Below are 6,392 nucleotides of genomic sequence, written 5' to 3' on the forward strand. Positions count from 1 at the left end.
TCCTGGTAATGCCCTTGAGATGGTCGACCTGGTGGAGCGCTGTGAGGCTACCAGAACTCTACAGGGGGGTTCTTTTTTGAGGGGGGCAGTCAAACCCTGGAAATCTCCACCCAGACACAGCGACTGGTGCCAGAAAAACTCGCCCGGGATATACCCCCTACAAACATAGCTCTGTTAGTCTGCTGGCTGTGTCAGGAGCCTGGCCAAATAACGGCCGACTGTCCACATCGGGCCGAATCCATGGATACTAACTATGGCTACCGCCACTCATTGTATACCAGGAATCTGTGTGCAACAGGTACCCCAGAGACTATAGACAATAGCCTCCTGTGCCAGTTGGAAGTGGGAGACACTCTGGCGGTAGCTCTGCTGGACTGAGGGAGTCTGGTGTCCCTGGTAAGAGCTTCCCTGGTGCCGCCCACCGAGTATACTGGCTGAAAAGTCGGGGTCGTGTGCATCCATGGAGACTTAAAGGACTATCCCACTGCCCTGGTGTCTGTCCACGGTGGCATGCAGGTGGACCCATAAGGGTGGCCGTCGCCACCAATTTACATTATGAACTCATAATAAGGAGAGACTTCCCGGGCTTCCTGCCACTGTGGCCTGTTATGAGAGTGACTGATACCCATGAGAAAGGGGTAACCCTAACAGAGTGGCCTGGCTCGGGGGGGAGACCAGAACTCTGGGAACCTGAGACCAAAGGGCCAGCGATAGGGGTGACCGCCACTTCGGTGGAAGAAGGGGAGACAACCCTGCTAAGTGTGATGGTGTAACAGTACAGCCTGGATCGCAGCGGCTCCCTGTGACTCCGCCCACTTACCTCCGGGCCTTAAATAGAAGACAGGTGCTAAGCAGGGTGTTCCACTAATGGAGTGCGCACCCTGCTAGCTCCATTGCATCTGAGGACTCTGTCCACATATCCAGACCTGGATCCCTAACAACATTGTGAAAGACTGCCTACCTACTTTCCACTGGCTTCCCCACTGCTGGCTCCCTAGCCAGGACCAACTAACCGCAAGTATATGCCTGTTACCTGCTCTGATTAAGGTCCTGGAACTCAGAGTGGGGTGGTTCCTGCTGGTGTGAGGCGATATTCCCAAACCAACTCTGAACTCAGGACATGCTATACCAACTCTGAACATGCTGCATATATTATACTAAACTGAGGACATGCTATACTTACTCTGAACCTGCTGCATATTATATACTAAACTGAGGACATGCTATACTCACTCTGAACCTGCTGCATATTATATACTAAACTGAGGACATGCTATACTAACTCTGAACCTGCTGCATATTATATACTAAACTGAGGACATGCTATACTCACTCTGAACCTACTGCATATTACATACTAAAACTGAGGACATGCTATACTAACTCTGAACCTACTGCATACTACATACTAAACTGAGGACATGCTATACTAACTCTGAACCTGCTGCATATATTATACTAAACTGAGGACATGCTATACTAACTCTGAACCTGCTGCATATTATATACTAAACTGAGGACATGCTATACTAACTCTGAACCTGCTGCATATTATATACTAAACTGAGGACATGCTATATACTAACCCTGAACCTATGGCATATTATATACTAAACTGAGGGCATACTATATACTAACTCTGAACTGTGCACAAGCTTATACTAACTTGTGACTCCTTTAGTACTGGGGGACCTTCCTTTCCAGCAGTAACTAATTAGAGGGATAGCGGTAAATGATTTTGTTACCCCAAACTCTCCGCCCAAGACTGAGAGAAACGCCTGGGGTACATACTGAGTAACCGAGAATCCCACATCCATAAACAAGGGCGGTGGGATAATAGTGGATGTCCATTGCTTCCGCAGTTGAGATCCTAACTGATCAACTAGGTGCATTACATATTAGTGGAACCCACATGGATCCAGCGGAGGTTGCAGGTCACCTCGTCACCCTCACTAAGAGGGTGGAGACCCTCAACGTGACTGTACAACATCTCCAGCTAGAAAACCAGGCACTACGGCAACTTGTCACTCAGGGGCCAGGACACCCCCGTGATGGACCAGAACCCAAGGTCAGCCCACCTGAGATATTCTCGGGTGACCGAAGGCAGTTCAGGGATTTCCTGAACGCGTGCAAACTAATGTTTGAGCTGCAGCCCCGGACTTACCCAACTGACAGAACAAAAGTACTTACCATGATCTCTTACCTCAGGGGGGAGCCAAGAGCATGGGCCAATACTTATTTAGAAAAGGAAGACCCAGTCCTGGATTCCTTCTCTCTGTTCCTTGAAAAAATGGCCCTTCTCTACGAGGACCATAGTAAACAGCTGACCGCTGAGACCGCTATACGCAGCCTTAAACAAGGGAGACGACCTGTAGAGGACTTTATTGCGGAATACACTCGCTGGGCCCGGGAGACTGAATGGAATGACCTCACCCTTAGGAATCAGTTCCTCCTAGGTCTTTCTGAGGCCCTGAAGGACGAATTAGCCCGAGGAGAATTACCACTTACACTTAATGCCTTGATGCAGAAGGCCACCACCATTGACAGACGGCTGAGGGAACGCAGAGCCGAGAGAGTCTCAGGCTTCACACCCAACCCAAGACCATCCAGCCAGGGTCCTGCTGTAGAGATGATGGAGATTGGGGCGATCCGAGGACCTCTGACCGAGAGAGAGAAAGCCAGGAGACGTAACCTCAACCTCTGTTTATACTGTGCGTCTGCTGACCATACCGTTGACGGATGCCCCGCGATACGTAAGAAGTGCGAAGGTAAGAGCGGCAGGTTTTGTACCTTAGGCAGTACAAAAAATAGTACTGGTGGTTACATATACACGTCTCTCACCTTACAGTGGGACCAAAACCGGATTATCGTTGAAGCCATGGTGGACACGGGAGCTTCGGGGAATTTTATCGACATGCATCTGGTTGAGCGAAATAAAATTCCCCACATGAGAAAAAACGTTCCGATATCCGTGAGTTTCATTGACGGTACCACTTCTAGTCCTATCCACAGTCAGACTCAACCCCTCATGGTGACATGTGAAAATAACCACACAGAATTCTTATCCCTTGATATCATACACTCTCCATTGTTTCCCGTGATTCTTGGGTTGCCATGGTTGCAAATACACCAGCCAACCCTCCTATGGAAACAGGGGAGAGTTCAGTTTACGTCACCTTATTGTATGGAGACCTGCTTTCCTCTCAAATCTCTCATGCACGTGGGAGTGAACCAGGTTCCCAGCCAATACGCAGACTTTGCTGAGGTATTCAGCGCAAAGAAGGCGGAATCTCTTCCGCCCCATAGATCTTACGATTGCTCCATAGACTTGCTGCCGGGTAGTGAGATACCCACGGGTAGAATTTATCCATTGGCACAACCAGAACTTGTTCACCTCAAACAGTACCTAGAAGAGAATTTACGAAAAGGTTTTATTCAGCCTTCAACCTCCCCGGCAGCAGCAGGGATGTTCTTCGTGAGAAACAAAGACTCAAGCCTAAGGCCCATCATAGATTACAGAGCCTTGAACAAAGTAACAATCAAAAATCGGTACCCCTTGCCGCTAATATCCGAACTCATAGAAAGATTAAAAACAGCAACAATCTACACCAAGCTGGATTTGAGAGGCGCATACAACTTAATTAGGATCAGAAAAGGTGATGAATGGAAGACAGCCTTCCGCACTCGGTATGGATTCTTCGAGTATACAGTGATGCCCTTCGGGGTTGTGCAACGCCCCTGCCACATTCCAAAATTTTATTAACGACATCTTTAGGGATCTACTGGACGTATGTGTAATCATCTATCTTGATGATATACTAGTGTATTCCGATAACTTACACGATCACAGGAAACATGTCCGTTGGGTTCTTGCACGGTTAAGTGTTCATCGCTTATACGTCAAACAGGAAAAATGTGTGTTCGAGACTACTTCTCTTCCCTTCCTCGGATACATAATTTCACCCAAGGGTATCCAGATGGATCACTCAAAAATCACTTGCATCCAAAATTGGCCAATCCCGGATTCCAGGAAAGCTCTTCAACGGTTCCTGGGGTTCTCAAACTTCTATAGGAAATTTATTAAAGATTTCTCCGCTACCACTAAACCACTAACCCGCTTAACTAGTGTCAACACGAAGGTCGTTTGGTCCAAGGACGCCCAATCAGCGTTTGAGTTATTAAAGAACAGGTTCACTACGGCACCGATACTGACTCTCCCAAATCCGAACCATCACTACGTGCTGGAAGTAGACGCATCCCAGGCAGCCATAGAAGCCGTTCTGTCCCAGCGAAGCTCTTTTTCAACTCCGTTACATCCTATCGGGTTCTACTCCCGGACGCTAAATACCGCCGAATTCAATTACCCCATAGGCAAAAAGGAACTCCTCGCCATAAAATGCTCCCTGGAAAATTGGAGGCATTTACTTGAAGGATCAATACACCCCATCACAATTTATACGGATCACCGTAATCTACAATACCTGAAAACCAATAAAACACTATCAGGCCGCCGAGTACGGTGGAGTTTTTTTTTTGACAGGTTTAACTTCCAAATTACATACTGACCAGGCTCAAAAAATGGGAAGGCCGACGCCTTGTCACGACTGGCTGAAATTCGCACCTCAGACACGGCCCCCACATGGATCATTCCACCGAAGAAACTCGTCCTTGCCACCATAACGTTGGAAACCCAGCTCAAGGATGCTCTAATTAATGACCATGCTAATACCCCCCCTGGTCTTTCACAGAACCAACAGGGTCTCCTTTACAAGGACAGCCAACTGTATATACCACCCTCCCTCACCAATCAGGTGATCAAACTTTGCCATGATTTACCCCTCGCGGGACATCCCGGCATTGCTAAAACCACAACCCTGATACGCAGGAACTTCTGGTGGCCAAAGAAGACCAAACAAATTGAGGAATACGTTTCCACGTGCGAGACCTGTGCCTCATGTAAAACTGACAGGAACCGACCTTGTGGTCTCCTAATGAGTCTTCCCATCGCCAACAGACCCTGGGAATGGGTCTCGATGGATTTCATAGTTGAACTTCCCCTTTCCAGAGGAAACAATACCATCATGGTGGTAGTGGATTTGCTGACTAAGATGGCACACTTCGTGCCCCTCAAGAAGTTACCCTCCTCCAAGGAAACGGCCGTGGTATTCCTGTCTAATATTATTAAGTTACATGGAATTCCTAGCCAGGTCATATCAGACAGGGGTTCGCAATTCGTATCCAAATTCTGGAGAGCACTTTGTTCCAGACTTCAAATCGACCACAGAATGTCTACCGCCTATCACCCCCAAACTAATGGGCAGACTGAAAGGGTGAATCAGTGTCTGGAACAGTTTCTCAGATGTCACTGCTCATTTCTCCAGGATGACTGGGAGGGCCTACTTCCTCTAGCTGAATTCGCCTATAATAATTCTACGAATTCCTCCACATTACATACTCCATTCTTTGCTAATTACGGATTTCACCCTAGGTCTCTTCCTCAAACCAGCCTTCCCACAAACGTTCCAGCCACAGACGATTATCTGACCACTTTGCAAACTACCCTTAAGACGCTAAAAGACAACCTTCAACGGGCAAAGGAAAGACAGAAGTTTTACTACGACCGTCGTAGGAGAGAAAATCCTCCCTACCAGGTCAGAGACTCAGTTTGGTTATCAACAAGAAACCTTCGGTTGGGGGTACCTTCTAAGAAATTGGGAAGACAATTCCTGGGTCCTTTTCCGATAGAAAGGATTATTAACCCCAACACGGTGAGACTCACCCTTCCTCCTCGATTACAGGTACATCCCACATTCCACGTGTCACTACTGAAGCCGTTTAGACCTAGGCCGTTCCCATCAAATGATCCTCGACCCTTGGCGCCGATAGAGGTCCAAGGAGAAGAAGAATTTGAAGTTGAGCAGCTCATTGATTCCAGAAGAAGACGGGGGAAGATCCAGTATCTCGTTAGATGGAAGGGGTATGGTCCCCAGGATGACTCTTGGGAAGATGTGCAAAACGTTCATGCTCCCAGACTCCAAAGATTGTTCCATAGAAGATTTCCCAACCGACCCTCTCCTAGTGGGGTACCCCGGAGGGGTCCCTTAAGGGGGGGGGGGGTACTGTAACAGTACAGCCTGGATCGCAGCGGCTCCCTGTGACTCCGCCCACTTACCTCCGGGCCTTAAATAGAAGACAGGTGCTAAGCAGGGTGTTCCACTAATGGAGTACGCACCCTGCTAGCTCCATTGCATCTGAGGACTCTGTCCACATATCCAGACCTGGATCCCTAACAACATTGTGAAAGACTGCCTACCTACTTTCCACTGGCTTCCCCACTGCTGGCTCCCTAGCCAGGACCAACTAACCGCAAGTATATGCCTGTTACCTGCTCT

This window comes from Bufo bufo, chromosome 2 (assembly GCF_905171765.1).
Source record: "Bufo bufo chromosome 2, aBufBuf1.1, whole genome shotgun sequence".
In the NCBI taxonomy this organism is placed as follows: Eukaryota; Metazoa; Chordata; class Amphibia; order Anura; family Bufonidae; genus Bufo; species Bufo bufo.